The sequence below is a fragment of the Podarcis erhardii genome (genome assembly GCF_964252035.2).
Source record: "Podarcis erhardii genome assembly, chromosome: 2".
In the NCBI taxonomy this organism is placed as follows: Eukaryota; Metazoa; Chordata; class Lepidosauria; order Squamata; family Lacertidae; genus Podarcis; species Podarcis erhardii.
In genome coordinates, this window is record NC_138498.1 from 39,514,910 (window position 1) to 39,540,652 (window position 25,743).

The 25,743-nt window shown below is 44.7% G+C and overlaps 1 protein-coding gene across 3 annotated transcripts in view; it reads right to left on the minus strand.

Moving 5' to 3' along the window:
* MYOCD (myocardin) overlaps positions 1 to 25,743 on the minus strand; it is a 230,458-nt gene that overhangs the window by 182,814 nt on the left and 21,901 nt on the right. Inside the window, exon 3 of one of the 3 annotated variants that reach the window (XM_081848661.1) lies at positions 6,394 to 6,544. The exons of the other annotated variants lie outside the window; for them this stretch is intronic. The gene's annotated coding sequence lies outside the window, so the exon portion shown is untranslated. The remainder of the gene's footprint in view (positions 1 to 6,393; positions 6,545 to 25,743) is intronic. 3 annotated transcript variants of the gene reach the window in all.

Below are 25,743 nucleotides of genomic sequence, written 5' to 3' on the forward strand. Positions count from 1 at the left end.
TTGTAAACCACTTTCTGTACTTTGAGTGGAAAAGTGGCAAATACGCTATTAAAATAAATAATAATACAAACATAGAATACATTTTTAAGAACCATGAAAACAGATGCAAGTCAAACAATAAATAAACAAATGCAATGCAAACAGGTCCAAACACCAGAAAGTGACAGTCATTCATACTTCCTTCCTCCTTGAATTATAACATCTGAAGCCCTTTTATGAGTAATGAATTAGTACAGCTGCCATACATAGGAGGTGGGAGATTGACTGGTTTGGTTTGGTAGCAAATGATTTTTTCTTTGAGGAATCAATTGCTTTTGAACTATGCATATTATGTGCAAGATCTCCTATTTATCTATGGTTTAAACTCTTATTGCTTCTTAGGGAGAATACAAAAACACCGGATTATATCGTCACTAGAAGGCATTTGACTTGATAATGACAGCATCCCCACCCCCTGAAAAATCTTACAAATATGTTTAACATGTTAATACAATGAGACAATACAACATCATTTCATTATTCCAGGAATATGCCAATCTGAGAATAACCAAACATTGCACAGCAAAACAAGATGCCACAAAGCTGGGGTTTTAGATTGCCGCAGTGAGCATTTCTGTTTAAACAGAAACAGATTTTTGGCATTAAATACTTTGTGAACAGTTACAAAGATGGTAGGATAGGTCTCAGTGAGGCCTGTGCTACATGCATGTCTCCAGATTGCAAAACCTCTGGCACATGAGACCAAGTGGTGTCTCTGGAATTAAGGTCCTTGGAAAGCTTTCCATGCTTAACTGATGAAAAAGAATTAAGACAAACTCTTCCTAAGTTACTCAGATCCCCTTATTGCTTCATTGTAGGGCCTTTTCAGCGGGTGCACCAGTATTGTGAGCTACCTTGGCTTCCTCTCCAGTTGTTTTTGGCAATGTGGCAAAAGCATTTTTATTCTGAAAGACTTTTGCCTGCTAAGATCATTTTTTGCTGTGGTCTCTGCCATTGTTGCTTTTAAATGGATTTTAATGTTATGTATACTATCTGTTGTGTAGTTGTGGAACCCTGCCAGCAGAAGCCCATGCAAAAGTTGCACTAGCACAATGGAACTTTCCCCCACTTTTCTTCCCTTTACCTCCCATGCCCCCATTTGCTTGGGCAAGGGGCAGGATAACCACACACCCCCGACAGCACACAGAGGGAAGAGAGGACAGATCATTCCATCAGGCAAGCAGAAATGTCTGTGCTGCCAGAGCAATTTCCTTAGTGCTGAGTTGAATTCCTCCCAATGTATTTTTATTGTTTTGTTCTTGTATTTTAATATATTTTATTGTACAGCAATTCTGAAATGCAGTAAGCGGCCCTGAGTGGTGCATGGGCACCAGAAGGATGGGGCAGAATTTGTTAAGGCTAGACAGACATCGCAACTGTGAATTAATGCAGCATTAGTGGTGAAGCTTATAGACTACAATAATGGCATTTCTTAGTAAGGCATGCAGAGGACAAGGAGATAATGTGGAACTTTAGAAAAGAAGGGATGCCATAGCATCTGACTTCCTGTTTCCTTTTCAGTCTAGGCTACTCTGTAGCAATCGTGGTCCAGACTAGGGGTGGGAAATTTCTGCTTGCATTTTAAGTTGAACCTAATAATAATAATAATAATAATAATAATAATAATAATTTATTTGTACCCCGCCCATCTGGCTGGATTTCCCCAGCCACTCTGGGCGGCTTCCACAGAAACCAAAAATACAGTAAAATCACACATTAAAAACTTCCCTGAACAGGGCTGCCTTAAGATGTCTTCTGAATGTGAGGTAGTTGTTTATTGCTTTGACATCTGATGGGAGGGCGTTCCACAGGGCGGGCGCCACTACCGAGAAGGCCCTCTGCCTGGTTCCCTGTAGCTTTGCTTCTCGCAATGAGGGAACCGCCAGAAGGCCCTCGGCACTGGATCTCAGTGTCCGGGCAGAAGGATAGGGGTGAAGACGCTCCTTCAGGTATACTGGGCCGAGGCCGTTTAGGGCTTTAAAGGTCAACACCATCACTTTGAATTGTGCTCGGAAACTTACTGGGAGCCAATGTAGGTCTTTCAAGACCGGTGTTATGTGGTCTCGGCGGCCACCCCCAGTCACCAGTCTAGCTGCCGCATTCTGGATTAGTTGTAGTTTCCGGGTCACCTTCAAAGGTAGCCCCACATAGAGCACATTGCAATAGTCCAAGCAGGAGATAACTAGAGCATGCACCACTCTGGCAAGACAGTCCGCCGGCAGGTAGGGTCTCAGCCTGCGTACCAGGTGGAGTTGGTAGACAGCTGCCCTGGATACAGAATTGACCTGCGCCTCCATGGACAGTTGTGAGTCCAAAATGACTCCCAGGCTGCGCACCTGGTCCTTCAGGGGCACAGTTACCCCATTCAGGACCAGGGAGTCCTCCACACCAGCCCGCCCCCTGTCCCCCAAAAACAGTACTTCTGTCTTGTCAGGATTCAACCTCAATCCATTAGCTGCCATCCAACCTCCAACTGCCTCCAGGCACTCACACAGGACCTTCACCGCCTTCACTGGTTCTGATTTGAAAGAGAGGTAGAGCTGGGTATCATCTGCATATTGATGGACACCAAATCCAAACCCCCTGATGATCTCTCCCAGCGGCTTCATATAGATGTTAAAAAGCATGGGGGAGAGGACGGAACCCTGAGGCACCCCACAAGTGAAGGTCCAGGGGTCTGAACACTCATCCCCCCCCCACTTTCTGAACAAGGCCAGGAGGAAGGAACAAAACCACTGTATAACAGTGCCCCCAGCTCCCAGCCCCTCTAGACGGTCCAGAAGGATGTTATGGTCGATTGTATCAAAGGCCGCTGAGAGATCCAGCAGAACCAGGAAACAGCTCTCACCTTTGTCCCTAGCTCGCCAGAGATCATCAACCAGCACGACCAAGGCAGTTTCAATCCCATGATGAGGCCTGAATCCTGATTGGAAGGGATCCAAATGGTCTGCATCCTCCAGGCGTGCCTGGAGTTGTTCAGCAAACACTCGCTCAATAACATTGCCCAAGAATGGAAGATTTGAGACTGGGCGATAGTTGGCCATACTGGCTGGGTCTAAAGATGATTTTTTAAGAAGCGGTTTAATGACCACCTCTTTCAGCAGATCTGGGAATGTTCCCTCACAGAGGGAAGCATTCACCACCCCACAGAGCCCATCGCCCAGCCCTTCCTGGCTTGCTTTTATTAGCCAGGATGGGCAAGGATCAAGGAGACAGGTGGTTGGTTTCACACGTCCAAGCAGCCTGTCCACATCCTTGGGGGTAACAGATTGGAATTGATTCCATGCAACTTGACCAGACAGGGCTCCAGCACTCTCCCACCCCAGCCCTGCTCCCACGGTGGTGTCTAGCTCCTTCCGAATATGAGTGATTTTATCTGCAAAAAACTTTGCAAAATCGTTGCAGGAGATCTTGGGGTCTTTACAAGGCCCCGGTGGTAAAGGTGGTTCCGTTAAATTGTGGACACCTGAAAGAGTCTCCTGCTACAATTTTCTGCAGATGCAATAGAGGCGGTGAAGAAAGTCTTCTTCGCCGTCGCTATCGCCACTTGGTAGGCTCGACGTTGAGCTCTAACCTGTGTCCGGTGAGATTCGGAATGAGTTTTCTGCCACCGACGCTCTAGCCATCTCAACGATTGTTTCCTCACCCTCAGCTCCAAAGAAAACCACAGGGCTGTCCGGGCTCCATGCAATCGGAGAGGGCGCTTCGGAGCCAGACAGTCGATAGCCCTGGTTAACTCCGCACTCCAGCGGGCCACCAGGGAATCAGCTGAAAGGCCATCAACATGGGATAAAGCATCCCCTACCACTCTCTGGAAACCATTTGGATCCATTAAGTGGCGGGGGCGGACCATCCAAATTGGTCCCACCTCCCTGCAGAGGGGAAGGGTTGCACTTCCCAAACTAACATGCAAACCAGAACACAGCTCTTTTGAAATTCACACTAATTTGAATTTTGCAGTGCAGTTATCTAATCAAAGAGCATGCACAAAAATTGCTGTACTACTGAAAAACACACACCCAAATGCTTGTATTGGGGAAAACAATGTACAAAATGCATTCCATTAGGGGGAAATTGCTTGCAAAAATGTGTATACTGGGCAAAATTGCATACAAAAATGAGTATATTAGGAGAAACATGTATTAAAACACATACACATTTTAATGTGACATTTTAAAAATATGCAAATGTATGCAGAAATGGGGTGAAATGAGCTTAAGATGGGGAGGGTGAGAGCAACAGAAATTGACGGATTTGTCGAAGCCTAGCTCCAGACCTCACAGAGGTGTTGCCCTGTTTTCCTCTGCACCTGATCAGCCATTCTCAGTGGTATGAAATATCCCTGCTCTGAACTGGGTACCCAGCTTGTCTGCTAGCTATCATATGGCAGCCTGCCAGAGGGCCCTGCCTTGGCAGAAGCTGCCTGCCAGAGGGTGAAGCGAGGTGATGAGAACAGGACCCTGGGAGCCTCCAGCCAAAGCAGAACATGAGCTGGTTGTTAAGTCTTGCACAGAACACGACCAGTACTGAACGATTAATGGGAAAAACCATCACATTTATTGCGAGAAAACAAAATTTGTGATTGCTGCGGCAATGACATCATCAACTGCACTGCCAGTATAAATAGCATTTGGAGAATTTGCTTGTTTTGTGCTATTTAAAATTACCGTGTGGGAGCCTGTTTCAAAGCGGGTGTGCACACACAAGTGCATATGAACAACGAGGTAGCCATCTTAATGTTTATCTTAAATGTTTATTTATAAAGTCAGTGTCCCCTGCACCTAAAATGGACATTTTTCTACTCTAAAACATATTTTAATTATGGAAAAAATATTTTATATACTGCCATTTCTCTCCCTGTTTTTATAGGGATGTTTATAAACAAACTTACAAATATGTATACATGGACAGAACAAAAAATGAATGTTTCCTGGTGAAGAGGTTGTCACATGCAGAATACAATGCAATGAGAAAGAAAAAGAAAAAGATCCAAAAAAACCAGTATATGTGAGCATGTACCCTAAGCATGTTTATGCGGAAGTCAGTCCTATGGGACTTACTCCCTGGTTAAATGATCTTAGGATTGTGGGCTAAGGTATCATAAACGTAAGACACATATACTCTAAAAGAAAAAGACAGTTACACTACACAACAAATAGCATGCTCCTATTCTTAAGCTTTGGGACATGTTTATGTACCAGATCTATATTGTGCATTAATACTTAAATTGTGCTGGATATCACCTTTATCCAGAAATCACATCCTGTGTCATGGATATCCTTGTTCCAGTATGGGAACTAACTTTCCTGATGAGCAAAGGCACTTGTCATGAGTCCCACAGCACTGTTGGATCAGGCCTGGGGTAGCAGGCTCTGACAGAGGCGGAGGAAAAAACAAAGGGTGGAGCTGAACTGGAGGAGCCTGGGTTGGAGGAGAAGGAGGGGATCCCTCTCCCTTTCTATCCCAGCGTCAGTAGCTTTGGAAAGGCAGCTCTCTCCTCCAACTTCCCAGTGGAGGCTGGCGAGGGGCTTTGATATGTTGGGGGAATTTGAACAGGTGGTGGTAGTGACTGTACAGGGGCCTGAACAGGAGAGTCCAGTTTTGTCACATAGAACCAGATGCTGCCTCTGCATATGGCAGCAGACCCACTGGTCCCAATGGAGCACACTTGCTTGCAATCCCGATATTCCCACAAGGTGAGAGAGTCTTGCAAGCAAGTGTGTCATGGTTCATTTATAAAAGCTTGGCAGGAGGTGTAGGGAAGCTTGTTGGGACATCTTGGTGACATCCATCCAGTTCTGAAGCCCTGCTCCCAAACACCTGCATCATGACTCCTAAGCCCTGTGTCTGGTGCCAAGCCTGTACCATAACTTGTCCAAATAAAAACCTCTTTGTTACTTCCAAGTAAAAGCCTGTCTGTGTGTGTGTTGGGCAGGAGTCAGGGCCTCTCTCTGCACATGCTTAGAAGACCTTGCTAATTTTCTGTTACATTACATGTTGCAGAAGTGTGTCCTGGTGTGAAAATCAGGTTGTGGGAGTAATTACATGAAGCCATGAATACAGCAAGATCCTGAGCAGCAAAACCAGGAGCCCCTTCAAAGGGCGCTTGCTCTACATGAATACGATTGTGTCAGAATTGAATGCTTCCATCTTATGTTTGACAGCTGCTTTAAAACTCTTCCTTTCCTTACTCCTTAAACCCCAGATTTTTTTGTTGTTATTTAAAAGTTGTTTACAGTGCTCATAGTCCAACACAAACAGCTCAAGGACAGCAAACAATTGTAGGAGGGAGAGTTGGGGATGGGGGAAGTTAGCATACAGACCTACATCAGCTTCTGCTCTTTGGCTGCTTACCTAATCCTGTGGCCACAAGGGACTTGAACAATCCAGCAGTTCCGCTGCCAAGAACGTAGCATTACCTTGATCCCAGCACATGCGGCAAAGCTGGACAGTAATACCACAACTAGGACTGCCGCAGGTCTCGGACTTCCTCGCACAATGGAGCCTTGTGTAGAACAGGGAATATATGCCTATAGGAATCCTAGAATCTATGCATGCAACCTACAACTGCCTCCACGCCATAGAACAGCCCATTAACTTTTTATAGAGCATTCACAAAACACACCCCTCTTGTATATTCTTTGTTCAGGTTCTGTTTCCTTCCCAGAAGCCAGAATATCCACTTCTTAACACTACAGAATAACTGCACAATTTCCCCAGGTGTGCATGGCCTCCTAAGCTGCCATCCTGGATGATTAGATTTCTCTGCCCACTATGTTTTAGATTGTGTTTTGCTTATTTCCTTCTCTATGGTCGACCTGTGCACTCTTTGAATCAATTCTAACCCTTCCCTTTCCAAATATCATTGCTTTTATTTCCTTTTTTTCTCCCCCACTTTACTTCACAGTTAGGAGAGGAGTGTGTGACGGTAGGAGCCTGTTTAACCCTCACCATGCAACTCACCAAGGAAAATCACCTCCTAACATTTGGAGCTGGTGAAAAGGGGAGTACTACTTGGCTACAAAGCATTAGATGTCTGGAAGCAGAGTTGCTATTCCGCTTCCAGCTTAAAGCAGAACAACAACTGAGCGCTGCTAAATCATCCACATCTGGAAGCACCCTACATGGCCAGAGACAGAGGCTGATTTCAGACTGTTGCTAAGTTATGGGGAGATTCAGTGGCATACCAGCAAATGCACTTGCATAATTAAAGTGGATTTGGCGCTATTTCACAACAAGCATATTTCCAAAATAAATAAATAAATCACTTTTTGTGGTGAGGAAAATGATAGAAAAATGAACTGCTTGACATGACATCGTAATTACTTGACATTACATCGTATAATTTCCTTGAAAACAAAACAAAATCAGTGGCTGGTAGCGAATGTCATATAACCACTCTGCAAACTTGTGCAGATCTGGATAAATGTTGAATAAACAAGTCATCCAGTAGCAACCTATCCAAGTTTTTAATTTTATATATATATATAAATCCACAGAAGTGATGCCTCTAGAACACAACGTGCAATTTATGTACAGTGGTACCTCGGGTTAAGAACTTAATTTGTTCTGGAGGTCTGTTCTTAACCTGAAACTGTTCTTAACCTGAAGCACCACTTTAGCTAATGGGGCCTCCTGCTGCTGCCGCGCCACCGGAGCACGATTTCTGTTCTCATCCTGAAGCAAAGTTCTTAACCCGAGGTAGTATTTCTGGGTTAGTGGAGTCTGTAACCTGAAGCGTATGTAACCTGAAGCGTCTGTAACCGGAGATACCACTGTACTCTATTTCAGGGGTAACTAAACTTTTCAGCCTGAGGACCACATTTCAAGTTGTTCAACCATAGGGGGCTGCATTGCAACAGTGATCATAGCGAAAATGGTCACTGCATATGCTCTTGTTCTTGCAGGCTTGTACTGCACTCACAACACATACACACCACACACACCACACAGTCTCTTTGATGCTGTGGCATATCAAGTGGTTGCATGATGCAGAAGGAAGAGAGAATCTGTTCCCCTTTGCTTTGCCCCACACCACTCACATTCTCCTGTTTTGGCACTAATAAAAGCTTCTGCATGTGTTACTCTGTAAGCAGCACTGCAACTATATACATCTTCTAATTTCCTAGACACTTGACGTCCTTCAGTAAGCCTGAAAACTATAGGGTTAAGGTAGCATATAACATATACTTGGTTCAAACCAATTAAGTAGCTATCACTTGGCCTCAGCCCATAATATGTGGCTAATGATACTGGCCTACCTTACAGGACTGTTGCAAAGAGTACTGAAAATTATGCGAAGCTATAAAAATACTAAGTAATGTTATTACGGGTTGTCTGGGGAGGAAAGTGCTGACATTATGGGGCAGAAGTAAATATCTGCCACCCACACTGAGACCTAGTTGGCCAAGCTGTAGCATCCAGATTTGGCTCTGAACTTTCCAGCAGCCCAGGTGCTGGAACAGAGGAACTGAGATTCTAGTTCTAGTTTCATATATTTCCAGGCTGAAGTTAAGAATGATGCAGCTGGAGCACTTCACAGGCGACTATCTGGCTGCAGTGTGTGGAAGGATTTCTAAAACATGAGACAGCTGTGTACAGAAGCCCAGGGAATAATCCCAATGCAAAGCTGTCTCCTTTTCCAGCAACAGTAAAAAGAGAGAGGCTGTGTGGCGCAGTGGCTTGGACAAAAGAAACCCAGGGAGGCCCAATGATTTATGGATAAATGGGATGGCCTTGGGCAGTCACTATCTCTGTGGTCTAAACTGCGTCACAGGACTGTTGTGAGGAAAGAAAGGAAATGGCTCCATAATGGGCTCCATTGAGCACTTTGGTAGGAAGGGCAGGACAGAAGTGAGACAAAGGGAGAGAGAGAGAGAACCAAGCACTGTGCTACTTATAAAAAACCAAAACCAAAACCTTTACCAGCCTGGGCCGCTTTACCTTGCCTGGGCCAGTTCACTCCAGCAGAGATCCCTCCATGGGCCGGATCACACACGCGCGTGAGTGCGCGCACCCACGATTTCTGGCGTCTGTGCAGACACGATTTCCGGCACCACGGAAGTGAGTCCCTACACTGTGCTGGTTTAACGCAGCGCGCGGGGACTCGCCAAGTGGGCTGATCGGTTCGGAGGCAGCTCGTGGGCTGGTTAAATGACCCCCGTGGGCAGCTTGTGGCCCATGGGCCTTAGGATGCTGACCCCTGCCTTAAACCAAGATAACATGGGTGAATGTTTCCTTGGTATTTTTCATGCTTAGATCTCTTCAAAGATTATATTACATCACTACTGTCCCTAGCTCAGAGCAGATACTCATTTAATAATTGCATAAGCAACTCTACCCATTAATACTTTGATATGTGCAACTGCTTGTACAAGCAACATACAGCAGCAGCACATTCACTGTTCACCTGTAGGGCTGGCCCTACCATTAGGCAATGTGAGCCAATTGCCTTAGGTGGCAGATATTGGGGAGCAGCAGGGCTAAATCCCCTCCCCTATACTTTCTTCCATACCTCATTGGCCATTCCCCTCTGCTGGAATTGGCAGTACTTGGCCTTTGTGCCCCTAAACTTGGCTGCTGCCCTCAGGTGCACTGGAATGCTGGCCCATTATCAGAGGTGAAGTAAGATTCAACAGCCAGTCCATCCAGCTTCTGTACATGGAGTATACCAAAATGTTTGGGGCCACAGCCCTGTGCACCTGATTAATAGATTTGTACTTGTGCAGATACTGCACACCATCTTATAGATGCCACAAAGAACAACGGATAGCTGAGGCTAATTCTAGTTACCTGGTACCTTGTAGCTTGTATGATACACACCTGAAAGCACATTTATTGCACAATAATAATGCCCACAAGGAGGCATTATTACCATGTCATCAGCTTTTCATGTGAATCTCCTCTCTGCATACCAGAAGATCCCAGGATTCAGACAGTGTTAAACCTCCTGCTCCTCCTTTTCCCATCAAACCTGAAATCCACAAGCTTTTGAAAACTCATGCAAACCCAATAAAGTGGGATTTGAGAAACAACTTTTAAGCTTTTGTGAGCTGGAAACTTTGAAGCACATTCCTCTATGAATGATTAGAAAAATGCCCAGGGAATTTTATCAGAGATGCTGTGGCTCCTGTCTTGCCCATTTCCCCTCCCAAATACCAAACATTTCCTATTTCATGTGGACTAAGAAACACTCCACATACTGTTAAAGGAGTTACTCAGCAGATATGTGAGTGCTAATTGCTCCTCTGTTGTGGTGATGAAGTCTTGAGCCCGAGAATGAGTGAATAACCAAGGTCTTTCATTTCCCAAAGTCAGTGTGGTATATTGGTTTGGAGTATTGAACTAAGGCTGTGTACACACTATATGGTGGACGTACCTGACTGATTTCAGCTGGTAGCTGATTCCAGAGAGCTGGAGTTGCAACACTAAAAGCCCAGTTTCTAGTACTGGCTAAGTGCACCTCTGGAGTATATGGAATATAACAGAAGCAGGTTATCACTTTATTCTGCAATCAATAAATGATAAGTGTTCATATATGAACCAGCCTTAAGCAAACTGCAACCAATGAAGGGATTACTGGTAAGCATTAACAAGGGTGCAGTATGCAGCCATCCTGTATTATTCCTATTGTATAATTACACCACTTTTGTTCCAAAAAAATTTGCAAAATTAGCATGGCTCCTTTGCAAAAGGGTCTCTTTGCCTTGTCTGCAGCTCTTTTAATGACACTAGCTCCCTTTACACGATTTTACTACATTTGGCCCTGTAGAGCACATTTGTCTATGAGACAGAGAACAACACTGTGTTCTGCTGTAGGCATCATTAGCAGATATCCATTGTTAAGTATCATATTCTGAAGACATGAATAGCAGAGATAGAGTTTGTGTTTTGCAGATTAGGAGGAGATAGGAAATCTTTACCCTTCCAAACTGGGAACACTTGATCTGGTGTTTTCTGTACAGAATAAAGAACAGCTTGAAACAGATGATGATGTGGAAAACTTGTAACTTTATTTTTTTAATGTGTTTTCCAACTCTCTCCCTGCACTACCACTCTGGAGGAATGGGATCCTGCAATTCTTTGTGTTAATTTTATGTGTCCCTTAGGCTAAGTGGATCATTTAACAATTTCTGCCTTAAAACAATTTGAAGAAAGAAAGAAAGAAAGAAAGAAAGAAAGAAAGAAACTCACACTGATGCTGAATATTGGTTCACTGATTGCTTCTGAAATAACGGACGTTTCAGAATCCAGCAAATCCCTCCCTTGCCATGGGCATAGCCAAGGAGGGACAGCTGCCTCCCCCCCCCATCAATAAAAATCAATAGAAAATGCATCGCTGAAGTTCTGCCCCCCTAACAAAAATCCTGGCTATGCCCATGTCCCTTGCTATCAAACAACATTTCTTGTTTATCAAATAACTCTAAGATTGGACTCTTAGATTAAAAAGATGCTTCCCTTTTGGTTTGCAGCTTACTGGAAATGTCCTCTCCTCTGTTTCATATACCTAGCTGGCTAGATTACAAGTGAACTCTGTACTCAGTCTTGGAGCATATTATACTTCAGATGCATAAAGTCACAATTTAAATCCATAGTGTCTCAATTTTAAAAGGATCTCAAGCAGCATGGCAAGGCATACAAGAGAGCTCTCAGTAGTCAGAGAAAAGGTGGAGCAAAAGGCAAAATGGAACAATGGTATGCCGTCATTCCGTATAAGGCTGCTTTATGTATGAGAACAGAACCTATAAGACAATGGACTAACAAAAGGTAGCAAAATCCAAGAGGGTATCAACAGCTGAATAACTTTGATAGGCATTGCTTTATTTTAAATTTAGCCTTTGGTTTTATTGGTATTTTAAATGAATATATGTTAGATTTTTTTATGTAAACTACTTGAGCTACTTTCTCAGTTACGGTAAGTGATATATAAATTTTGTGACATATAAAAAAGTAAGTATTTTGCCCTCTACACTCCCATCCTTCACAGGCATAAGAACAGACCTGCTGGATCAGACCATAGGTCCATCTTACTTCCAACTGTGTTAAACCAGCCAGATTCCCCTGGAAAGCCCACAAGCAAGACTTGAAGACCATAACCCTCTCCCTGCTGCTGCTCCTCAGCACCTGGTGTTCAGAGATACACTACCTTTGATTTATTTACAATGCTGCAAACAACCCTGGTAGGTTTCCTAACCCAGGGCTGCAACAGAAGTCTTCTAATTTAAGTTGGAAGAGAAGGGAATCTGAAGTCTGAGTTGTTCTTAAGGGGACACTACACATTGGATCTAGTGCATCAGAATACAACACACTTTCTATCAGTCCTTTGCTGCTGGTAAAACCCCTACCTTATGCCATGTTTCTGTTTCTCACGTTACCTCTCCTCATCCTGTTCACCCAGATTATCCTTTTCTCTGGCTACGGAAGGTCCCATGCTTCTCCCACATTCATTTCCTGGCTGGCTTTCCTGTTCAAATCCCCTTGTCAATGCGGAGAAGGGCTGGATTTATGGAAAGCTCCATGGACTGACAGGGCACAAAACAGCCACTGCCACTAGAGCTTGCCCTGCCAAACAGTAACGGCAAGCAGAATTCCTCGCCACCAGCATCAGGGATTTTATGCAGGCCTTTCCAGATAAACCCAACTTATTTAGCTGATAATGTATAAACAGTTTATCGGCTTTTGCGCATTCTCTGTGCAACAGGATGGCTGTTGTTCTTGGAATCCTGTTTGGTCATAATATTTAGAAGAGGGCTCTGATAGCTGAGATAAGCTGCTCACCCGCAACAGATGGCTCTGGAGACGCACAGCTGAGCCAACATTCTGAAAGGAATGAATAAACTTGTAAGTAACGCAAGTTGTTTGTAAGTGGTTTGGGTGAAATGTCACATGGAAGACTGCACAGGCAGACTCTCCTCAAGGTGTTTGAATTTATAGAAGGAAAGAGTCAATGAAAAAAGAAGGTCCAGATTTGGTTTTAAGCTTCCTTAAACAAATCCACATCGCATCAGATGCCTGTGGCAGCCTATGGCAAGGTAGGCTTCAGGCCTCACAAGTAGCAAAAATGACTTTGGCAGCAGCATTTCCTGTATGTAGCTTCTGCTAATCCCAAGAGAGGTGGGCTGTTAAAGACATTTCTCAAGCCTTCTTGAATTCAGCATTCCCTAGCAATGGGCAGGGTTAACCATTGTGCCAAGTAGGTTAGAAAGCGAATTTTAAAAGAAAAGCAAGAGATCAGTAAGTTGTTCATAAGAAGAGAGATGGTTCATAGTGCCCTTACATGCAAACAAGCTAGCAGAGAACCAGTGAACTAATGAAGGATAGTCTTCTCTACCCTAACAAGGAAAAATTAGAGCAAGATGAAATAATACAACTGCATTTTAGGTATTTACTTATATTCTTAGATATAGATAGCATGCATTCCTAAACTCCTGACCACCAGCAGTGGGGCTTGATTGAACGGTACTGCCAGCACTACAGACACAGTCCCACTGCTGCCACCACCCAGGGCAGAAGGTGGGTGTGGTGTAAAATAATGTCCCTTTGCTGTTCCTACAATGAAGACACCCTGATCAGAACTGTTGCCATCACATGACGGCAGCAGGGCCAGCTCAGCATTATTTCATTTCCAGGCCCAATTCAGCATGCTGACATTAGTATTTAAAGCCCTAAATGGCTTGGGCCCCAAATATCTGAAAGGCTGCCTTTTTTCCCATGGACCCTCTCACATTCAGCAGAGGGAGCCCTCTTGGTAGTTCCATCATCCTCATAAGCTCATGGGAGAGCTGCCTAGGAGAGGGCATTCTCTATGGCAATCCCCAAGCTGTGGAATTACCTCCCCACAAGGTTGCATCTGGTACATTCATTATGTACTTTTTGTCACATGCTGAAGACACCATCACCATCACCATCCAGCAGATCCTGTGGTAGCCCAGCTCCCTCCACTAAAATGTCCCAGGGTGTGTGTGGTTCCATTGGCTACAGCTAGTATGGATGCCTCCAGCAGTAGCTTCTGTCTGTGCAGTGGGATGCTCTTTGCTGGCAGGGCTGGTGGAATTGAGCAGAACTGGGTGGAGGTGTTCCTTGCCAGCAGGGCTGGTGGAGTCAGACAGGGCTGGGGGTCTCTGGGAGGAAAGACACCTCCACTTCATCAACACCTCTACTTCATCCAAACCATCACCGGCATTTCAGATTTGGGGTTTGGATTGCTCTATCTGTGAGTTTCATATCAACTTCATAATATGAATTAGTATTTGGGTTTTACAAGTGAGGAACTATACTACACACTTTAAATGGTTTAATAATAATCATCTTTACACAGATTATCCACAAAAAGTAGTTCAGGGTGAAATAGGAGCTAGGGGTGTTTAGCAAAGACTCTCATGGCTTAGTCTTATGCATATCTACTCAGAAGCAATTTAAAATGTGATTAATGGGGCTTATGCCTTGGTAACTGAGCCTAGTATAGCAGGTGGAGCTGTGGTCTAAACTGCTAAGCCTTTTGGGCTTGCTGATTGGAAGGTTGGAGGTTCAAATCCACGTGAGCTCCTGTTGCTGTGTCCCAGCTACTGCCAACCTAGCAGTTTGAAAGCACACCAGTGCAAGTATATAAATAGGAACCACCGCCATGGGAAGGTAAACGATGTTTCTGTGTGCTCTGGCTTCCATCACGGTGTTCCGTTGCAGCAGAAGTGGTTTAGTCATGCTGGCCACATGACCCAGAAAGCTGTCTGTGGACAAACACCGGCTCCCTCAGCCTGAAAGTGAGATGAGCGCTGCACCCCATAGTCTCCTTTGACTGGACCTAACAGTCCAGGGGTCCTTTACCTTTTTATTTTTAGTATTGCAGCATCAGTACCTTGCTAAATTTTATTTCTTTTAGGGAAGCCATGGCAATTAGTGGCATAAAACTGATACAAGTTTGTAGTGTACACAGGGGCCTAAAAGTCAATTGCCATCTGATACACATGCAAAACTTAAAGTAAATCCTTTGCAGCAAGCCCTGTGAGCTAAGCTTCAACCACAGACTCCAAGTTTCAGGCCATACAGGATATCTGCTGGACCATATCCAAGTGTACAGAACAAATACATATATGCCAATATCAACTTGCACATGTAAGAATTACTTCAGCCAGCTAGGCTTAGTCGTGCCCAGATCAGTTTGTTCCAAGCATGCTGGTGTTTTTCTCATGGGCAGCGTGAGACCCTGATTTTCCTATGTAGTAGCAAGAAGCTTCTTCTAGAGTAGAGGCACCTTCTAATCAACACAGTGCTGTCCTGGATTCAAAGACTCATCACATCTCTCTGTTCCACGCAACTTATGCTTTTGGCAACTGGTTAATTCTCGCTCCTGTGCCATTTTCTCTGCCTTTTACTTACATAAAACTTAAAGGGCATCTAGCAAGCAAAGACACACTACTGTCCTAATGCGGCAGCTTTGCTTGAGAGCTCTACGAGTGAGGTTGTTTTTCTATGCCTCCAGCTTCATAGCTTCATATCCAAACACATTTGGGCTGGGCCTCTTTACTGCATCTCCTAATTGTTTAGATTTATGAGGCATCTACTGTAACCTCTAAGACAGCATTTAAAATCCCTCGGCTCTTGTTCTGTTTAATTCATTCCTTTTTTCTTGGAGTTTATGGTTCCAACTCAGCGAGTATAACTGTGCAATTGCCAACATTCTGTTTCTTCTCCACAGTGCAAGGCAGGTCTACATCTCTGGAATTTATTCCTTTTTTAATTTCTTGCTGTCTGTGCTCACCTCCCTTCTTCATGATGTTTTCATCCAGGTGAAATGGGTTTGTCCCTTCCCAGACTTCACCCCACACCTTCAGATTCTTATCCATTGTTTCCCACAGCTATCTAGTTAAAGTGCTGCTCTCTGAAAAGTTAATGAAAGTTAGGGTCTGGGCTGAGCAAGCTTACAGGTTAACAGTGACTTTTTTGCATGGTACAAAGCCACTGGGAGATATCACCATTCAAGTAGGCATCAGCATGAATTTGGGAAAATACTATAAATATAAAGTATCAATGGCATCTCTCACCCGACACTCTTAGCATAATAACAAATAACAATAATGTGTCATGTTGGAGGGGATGTGGGAAGCGGGGTACATATGTTCACATGTGGTAGATATTTATTATGTTGGAAAGGTTTGTGGTACATGTCCCCAGAATAGTAGGCTCAATGACAACCCAAGCAATACATCTGGATCCCAAGGTAGCATTGCTGTCAACTTTTGAAAACGAGGCTGCAGATCTGATGTATAAGAACTTACTGACTTATTTTATAGCAGCCACACTAGACACTGGAGCCTATTTAATATAAACTCATTGGATAAATGGCATCAACAGGTTTGGACCTTAGCCTTGGTGGAAAAGATTTTTATTTTATTTTTTAAAGAAAGTACTCAGAACTCAAAGCACCAATGACCTTGGTTCCACATGCTACTGTTTTCTTTCATTTGCTTTGAAACAAGGCAATGATTGTCAGTCACTGATAATGGGTGGACGGTTATGGAAGGATACTTTGGAGTGAAAAGTAGATGGAACAGAAAGTTAATTAAAAAGTGGACTTAGTAACTTTGTGACAATGCTCCTGATTTGAGTTTGTTCCTGTTGTTTCTATTTTTTTCTGCTTATCGGTAAAAGCACTAAGAATCACACCCCCCCCCAAAAAAAAAGGAAAAGGAAAGAAAAAGAAAGAACCAATGCAGTCTACTGGAAAATGTGTGGAATTGAGAACTGGATTCAAATCCAAACTTTTCTTTAAATTCAGTGGGTGGGCTTGTAGAGGTCATCCAGGCAATAATCTCCCACAATGTCATTTTCTTTGTATTCCTTATTTTATTCAGATGTAGACATTTTCGAGGGAATTTTAAAAGCGAAGGAATTTACAGAGTAACTAATCTTAAGAGAACTACTTACAAGTTTATAATGCATAGTTTCTTGTTCTTTAACCAATTCACATGATATTCACCTTCTTACAGTTGTCCTGCCCATCATGTGATCCACCAAGTCCAAGCCTAATGCAGCCTGCCAAGCACTCAGTAGTCACTACCCTGCCTTGTTTCTGCAATTGAGGCCGGCAGAGAAATCAAAAAGTCCCTAATGGGTAGTTGGTGGGGCCCTTGGTTTCAGTCTGGAGCGCCACATGTTGCCCAGCTGTACCTCCCAGAATCCTAGGTTGCTTATAAGCTCTAAAGACTGAGCACATGCCAGGTAGAAAAAGTACTTTCTTTTAAATGTGCAGATTGATAATTTTGATTAGATGGATAACACCTCCCTTTATATCATTAGGAAGCTGCCTTCTACAGAGTCAGACCATTGGTTGCCCATCCAGCTCAGTTACTCCAGGATTTTAGACAGGAGCCTTTTCCAGCCCAACATACAGGTGGCAAGAAATAAAATTTGGGCTCTCTGTGTGCAAAGCATGTCCTCTACCACTGAGCTACAGCCCTTCCCATAACTAATAATTTCTATTCATATTACTTTTCTACAACAAAGATGTGGGGAACATGGGACAAAGTGAACCAATTTGCAATCTGTGACCAAAGACTCAGAGGAGACTGTCGCATACTGCCCCTTCTCCCTCCACCCAGCAAGTTATTCTTTTCACTTCTGTGGGGAGTGGTGACCCCAGCGGCGTAGCATGGGTTGTCAGCACCCGGGGCAAGGCAAGTAATTTGTGCCCCCTAACCCGGGGCAAGGCAAGTAATTTGCGCCCCTAACCCCTAACCTGCCGCCGCTGCCAGCTTCTTCTTGCTGCTGCCTGGGCTGGGGTATTTACGGTAAGGTAGCCACGGCGACGGCGGCAGGTCCGTGTCAGGTGAGGCGAGTTGCCGCTGGCGCTGCTGCCCAAACGATGCCGCTTGCCCGGAGGAGGGCAGAGAGGCGAGGAAAATGCAACATGGCCCAGCAGCTGCAGCAGCGGCGGCGGCGGCGGGGCTGTGAGGAGGGGCTGCCTGGCGTGCCGTCCGCGGTCCTGACGTGCGGGGACCGCGGCGAGCGCTGAGAACTGCTGCCTGCCGGATGCCTTCAGCCTGGACGCGCGCACAGCTCGTCGGTTCTGCGAGACATGGGGCTCTGCTACAGCCTCCGCCCGAGGCTCTTCGGCGACTCCAGAGGCGGTGAGCGCGCCCCCCCCCGATGTTGCGCCCGGTGCGGCCAGCCCCCCCTGCACCCCCCACGCTACGCCACTGGGTGACCCCAGTGCAGGCAGAAATAAAGGACATATTAATAAGCACATTGTTTTATTCTCTTTCTCTCTCTCTCCACACACACACACACACACACACACACACACACACACACAGAGTGTCACCCACTAAAACAAATGGAGTAGAGCATGCAGGAGAACTAGACTGTGTAGATTAACAAAAGGACCCCATATCTTTTCAATCTGTCAACACTTAGAAGTAATTGCAGCCCTCTGATTATTTTGGCTAATCAGCCTTCTCTTCTTTTATATGCCTTTTAGTTCTATCATATCATCTCAATGGTCAAGTGACCTGGACTGTTCACAGAAGCCAAGGTGTGAAGAATACCATTCATAAGGTGGCATTGTGACAAATTTACTGGCAATTTTCTATCTGGTTGTTTGGTGCTGACATTTTTGATAACTGCAGCACACTAAGCTGGTGTTTCCAGAGCACTTTGCACAGACACTTGTCCAGAGGCTTGGCAAAGTCCTGTTAAATGGGCAAGGGCATGGAATGGAAGTTGGTGTGTACATCTGGCCAGCGATACTTAGAAGGTGTCTCAGAAACGACCATTCTCCACATCTCAGCCAAGGTGACACACAGTGCTGGTATTGTGTTTGGGAGGACAGGGAGAGAAAAAAATATATCAGGGCATTTGATAATTTTCACTATAAATGGTAAAGACTCCAAACTCCAGCTTTCTTGGGATGTTTTTAGTCAACTTCAACTTTTATTCGGCTGAGAAAACATTCTTTTATTTTGACATCACATGCATCCCCTTTTATCATAGGGATAAAAAGTATCATTTATCTAGACAGAATGCATCAAGTTGCAGAGTGACTCATCAAGTGAATCTATTCTATAAATTAAGCCAGAAAACAAGCGTCTCTCTCTCTCTCCCTCTCTCTCTCTCTGAGCCCTGGCAGTGTCTAAATGTCAGACCTAGGGTGCACAGTAATAAACAGTGATCTGCACTTCCTCAGTGTCAGGGCAGCTAACAGAGGAGGTGATGGAGGCAGCAACAGCACGGGTCTCTTCTGTAGGGTTGCCATGTCACACTCTGGAGATCATGTTAGCCTCTCTGACAGTGACTCAGAAGCAGAAGAGGGTATAGCCACAGCTTCCCCTGCCCAACTTCTCTCTTAACCTCTTTTCTTCCTCTCCTACCTGCTCTGGGCCAAAGCATGAATTCTATTTGGGGTGGGGGGGTTCACAGCCAAAGTCTGCAAAATCTTATAGATATAAATAAAATCCATCTAGATTGCCCTCGTGCAGGGGCCCCCTTAGGAGTGGTACGCGGGGCCCAGTTTGGCCAAATTTCTCCAATTGCCTTAAGGTCAGCCCTGATGAGACTGTGCAGGGGTTGGACTGACAAGCCCTGCACCTTCCAGGTCCCTAGTGTCACTATTCAGAGTACAGACTCAATGACTTATAATGGAAATAAAGGGGGGGCACTTACTGGAAATCAGTTTTGTCAACTCTTCCCCCCAAACCCCGAAACAACGAGCCCAGCCACCTTTTATTCACAATCGCATAAGCACTACACTACAGCATGATCATAAACCTGTACGTTCAACTGCTGAAACATAACCCAATACAGTGGATGCTCGGGTTGCAAACATGATCCGTGTGGGAGGCACGTTCGCAACCCGCAGCATCCACAACCCGCAGCACTGCATCTGCGCACACGCAGGTTGCGATTTGGTCTTCTGCGCATGCGTGAGCACCGAAACCCGGAAGTAACCCGTTCTGGTACTTCCGGGTTTCGGTTGCATCTGTATCCTGAAAACACACAACTTAAAGTGTCTGTAACCCAAGGTATGACTGTATGTAGCAATGGAGATTTATGTTGCTGCTTTATGAATGAACACTGTATTTTATGAATGGACTCTGTGTTTTGTGAATTGCCTAAGAGTCACCAGTAGGGAGCTCTGGAATCTGACAGCTAACCAATTGGGTACTACCAAACAGCGACCCCTATTGCTAAAAGCAGGTAACCAGCAGGGAATGCTTCAGCTCAGCCTTTGCACTGTTGACTTAACACCCCCTGCTGTGCAGATAATTGAGAAAGCTCATAAATTGTATCCCTTCTGGCATCCTGGCAAACTCTATTATGCTGGTGTAAACCCTCGTGCACCAGAAGCCCAGAATAGCGGCAAATAAAATCCGCTCATACATCAGTGACTGATAAGACTTGTCAACCAGTTTTTCCAAAGTCTTCCTAAATTATAAAGCTTCAAAATACAGGCCAGAAGAGAGCAGGTCTGGGAAGAGTGAGGCATACACCAGTGAAAGGGCCCTGTAGTTCCTGCCCTGTCATTTGATAGGGTGCCCACTTGCCCTCCTTCTTGACATGGAGACTCTATTGGAGTCAGTATAAAGACTTCAGGGACCCTGAAGTTTCCAACAGCTTTTAATCAAGCAAGCAAGCACACACACAGGTCACCTTTATCACAGTCAGGGAGCCTATGTCCTGGCCAGGCCTGCACCCAATCTTGTTTTTGTACAATCTTGTTTGTCCTCAGTAACCAAAATTATATTATCAACATATACAAGCAGAAAAGTTGTTTTCCTTCATTTGCAATGAATCAAACAAAACAAAGTGGCACTAATAAAGAAAAGTTCCAGGGTGGCAACAGAAAGCAAACTAAAAATGCTTTTGCAGTTCATCAAAACTATCCAGCAATATCAAGTTATAGGAAAACTGGTCTATTAACAGTAATCTTTCTAGTTGATTAATTGATTTGGCAACTTCCATGATGTCTGATGCTAATCCCCCCCCGAGTTAAATGATAACTAATCAGAGGCTGCTACAGTTGCAAATGGCAACAAAATATCTGTGAAAGGAAGAGGAGCAGGTTTGCTCAAGTGTGTTGCAGGTAGAAATACTGTTTGTAATGAAGTGAGAGCAGTAGTTTACTTGCTCGAATTAACAGATAAGAAAGTTTTGTGAATTTAAATTCTAGATTAAAATTGATTACTTTTGATCTGTTGGGCAGACCAAAGAACTCATCAGGAGAGTTATGAGATTCAGGTGAGGGTCAGATGCCTTGTCAATCCCAGCAAGTATATAACCCAGCCTGCCCAGGCCACAAAAAGTATACAAAGTTCAGTTATTGCAAGAGTTTTTCAGTTTTAATTTTATGCATTTTTTAAAATCACCATGGTATTTAACAATAATATCTTATTTCCTTTAAAGGAGAAATTGTGAATTGCAGAATTTTAAATATCCATCATCATCCTTGGCTTCACTCAATTATGTTTATAACACTTCCATTTCTTTCTAGTTGTGAGGGTGGGGGATGGGGAGGGGCCTCACACGTGGAGTAGCCTAGGGCCTCTCTTCATCTCAATTGAGCCCTGACTTGGGCCTAGCAGGCCTGGATTTGAATCCTGAAGGAAATACAGATTTGATTAATTGCATTGAATAAGAAATGTGTTTTTTGTTCTCACTAGCCTGTTTTAAGGATTAAAATAAAGGCATTGTAAGGACTTCTGCAGTTTCAAAAAATGCAATAATACAAATAGTTTTCAGAGTTGGCACAGAGCCAGCAGTCACTGACAAGATATTGAGGACTGTCATTGCCTCTGTAAAATTATTTAATGACTAGGAAACCACCCAAGCCCCACTAGTAGAGCATCATATGCTTCAAATCAGCTGGGCCTTTCCTATTTATGGCCGTTTCCTGTGTTCTCTATATTCAATAATCAGTCTGGTTGAGATGACATGCTTCTCAGATCTAGTCCTGAAATGATTTATTAATACAATACAATACATGGACAAATGAGTTATCAGATCAGAGTATGCATTATGAGACCTTGTCACATATATTTATTTATTATATAGATCCTTATGCTAGACTCCTGCACATGGTAAGTTAGCATGCCAGTGAAGGAAGCCAGGGCTGCCACTTAGGTATACCTGGGTCTGTGGCCAAATTTCCTCACACATGTCCCATGCAAGACCTATAGAATAAAATGCTGATCAATTAATACTCATCCTGGTCAAAACTAGCATGCATAGCACATGCTAGATGGGATGGTGAAAAACAACTAGAACTAAACTGCTCTCCACCTTCAAGTGCAATGACTGGCCAGGCCCAATGTATGAATCAAAACAAATAAACTGATCCACCCCATTGAAAAAGTTCTTAACTCACAAGCAACAAAACCTAACCCCATCCCTGCCTGTTGCCAAGTCCAAGGGACACATGATTTGTTTATGATGTACCTTTTCCAGATCAGCAATGGTGTGTGATATGCCAGGGCCACAGAAAGATGTAATTTTCTCTACGTGACTGAAAGAGCAATTGCAAATGGGTGAACAGAGCGGTAATAAGCAGAGCCTAAGATAAGCTGAAGCACTATCCTAAAGGAACACTGATGGTCACAGGTAATAGGAATGCCTGGATTGACCCTGATAACACACACATGGAACCACAAATCCTAGGTATTGGAGCCCCCAGAGACTGAGGCAGACTGTACCAAACAGACTCCTCCGTTAGAGATAACTGCCTTACCCACAGATCCCACGGACAAGACTTTGCTCACCAAAGCCTTGGTGCACAGAGACACATACCCCCCGCACCCCACACTTCCCCAGCCTATGCTAGAAAATTCCTGTAAAGCTATTGGATTAAGATTCAAAGCTGAAGGCAGTGGGGGCAATGCTTTGATAGCGCCTGGTTGGGTCAACTGTGGAATGTTATGGGATTTTTCCATGGCTGTTTCTTCTCAAGCCTGCTTGCAACAGCAGAATGATGCAACTGTACAAACCAAAGCCCTCAGTTGCTCCAGGCGAGGACAGGTAGACCCAAAGGCAATTATTAAATTCCTGGCCGTAAATCATGCTGTAACATATCTGGTGTACATTCTGTTTGGCTGAATCTAGGCCCAACAGAAAACAGGAAGTTCATTGCATGGGTGGCCCTATGTGACAGAAGGACTCAGACTCCTTGTCTACTGCTGCTATCTACCCTGCAAATTTTGGATTTCAAAGTCAGGACTTGCCTACAGTACAGGTTTATTGTGGGTCATTGCTACGTGGAAGTTGCTTTAACATGCAGCTGGTCTGCAATATCAGCAAAAACAGACATCATGGAACTGTTGGCTACTGCCTGCATTATCACCGTTCAAATAATGCCGTTTTGAAAAGACAGAGGTTGACAGCTGCAAATTACTACAAAAACTGTGTGCTGACAGAAATCCAAGATGGCACCATTCTGACCTCATGCTCACTGTTAACTCTTCTTCTTCCTACCAATTTTGCACCCTGATTTGCCCTTCTTCCTGCTGATTTTTCCATTCCATTTCACTCTCAAGCTATTTTGGATGTTCATTTTTATAGCTCCTTGAGTAACATCTCAGATCTTAATTTTGCATTTGAACAATTGTTCTCTTTCAGTAAAAAGAAATAAAATAAAAGGTGATGCAGAATTGTGTATTACCCCTTCAAAAATAATGGCTCAGAGGCAAATCCAACAGTACAACTCAGGCTAGCACACCCCTTGAGGTATAATAATAATAATTTATTTATACCACACCCATCTGGCTGGGTTTCCCAAGCCACTCTGGGTGGCTCCCAACAGAATATTAAAACCACAATAAAACAGCAAGCATTAATAATAATAATAATAATAATAATAATAATAATAATAAATTTTATTTATATCCCGCCCTCCCCAGCCGAAGCCGGGCTCAGGGCGGCTAACAACACTAAAATAGTGCAACATTATAAAAACATTATAAAAATTATTAAAAAACATTATAAAAATTAATTAAAATCAAAATTGATGGCAACCATAAACTAAAGTTTTGTAAAGATTGCCAAAGGAGGGAGTCAGGCTGCGCCCTGACCAAAGGCCTGTTGGAACAGCTCTGTCTTGCAGGCCCTGCGGAAAGATGTCAAGTCCTGCAGGGCCCTTGTCTCTTGTGACAGAGCGTTCCACCAGGTTGGAGCCGCAGCCGAAAAAGCCCTGGCTCTAGTTGAGGCCAGCCTAATCTCTCTGTGGCCTGGGACCTTCAAGATGTTTTTATTTGAAGACCGTAAGTTCCTCTGTGGGGCATACCAGGAGAGGCGGTCCCGTAGGTACGAGGGTCCTAGGCCGTATAGGGCTTCAAAGGTTAAAAGCAGCACCTTAAACCTGATCCTGTACTCCACCGGGAGCCAGTGCAGCTGGTATAGCACCGGATGAATGTGATCTGCATTCTGCACCCGCTGGAGTTTCTGGGTCAGTCTCAAGGGCAGCCCCACGTAGAGCGAGTTACAATAATCCAGTCTGAAGGTGACCGTCGCGTGGATCACAGTGGCTAGGTCAGGGCGAGAGAGGTAAGGAGCCAACTGCTTAGCTTGGCGGAGATGAAAAAATGCCGCCTTTGTTATAGCTGCAATCTGCGCCTCCATGGAGAGGGAGGTATCGAAGATTACACCCAAACTCTTAACGGATGGTGCTGGCACTAATTGCACCCCCACAAGAGATGGGAGTTGCCCCCTCAATCCCATATCGTCCCGTCCCAGCCAGAGGACCTCTGTCTTCGAAGGATTTAACTTCAACCGGCTCCCACGTAACCATCCAGCCACAGCTTCCAAGCATCTGATCAGTGTGTCGGGGCCGAGTCAGGATGGCCATCCATCAACAGATAGAGTTGGGTGTCATCAGCATACTGATGGCAGCCCAGCCCAAAACTCCGGACAAGCTGGGCGAGGGGGTGCATAAAGATGTTAAAAAGCATTGGGGAGAGTATCGCACCTGGGGCACTCCACACACCAAGGAGTGGCGGGATGACAATTCCCCCCCAAGCGCCACCCTCTGTCCCTGACCAGAAAGAAACGAGCGCAGCCATTGAAGGACTGTGCCCTGGATCCTCACGTCGGCAAGGCGGTGGTCCAGGAGTTCGTGATCGACCATGTCGAAGGCTGCTGACAGGTCTAGAAGAATCAGCAGCCCCGACCTGCCTCGGTCCAGCTGCCTGCGGAGATCATCTGTTAGGACGACCAGAGCCGTCTCGGTCCCATGACCAGCGCGGAAGCCGGACTGGAATGGATCCAGAGCCGATGTTTCATCCAGAAACCTACCAAGCTGTTCAGCAACCGCTCTCTCAATCACCTTACCCAGGAATGGAAGATTTGAAACCGGGCAGTAATTGGATAGATCTAAGGGATCTAATGATGTTTTCTTTAAAAACGGGCGCACCACTGCCTCCTTCAGTTCCCCTGGGAATGTCCTGGTGCCAAGGGACAAATTGATTATATCCCCCAGGGGGGCCCGCACCTCGTCTGGACACGCTCTAATTAGCCAGGATGGGCACGGGTCGAGAGAACAAGTGGTGGGCTTTCCAGCTCAGAGGAGTCTGTCCACATTGGCTGGGGATATCCAGTCAAAGTGGTCCAATACTGGACCCAAGGACAGTCAATTTGTATCCAAATTAGCAGAGAGGTCATGGCGGAGCAACAGGAGCAAAAAAGCTCACAAATGCCTCACAGCTGTGTGTCAAATTGTTATTTAAA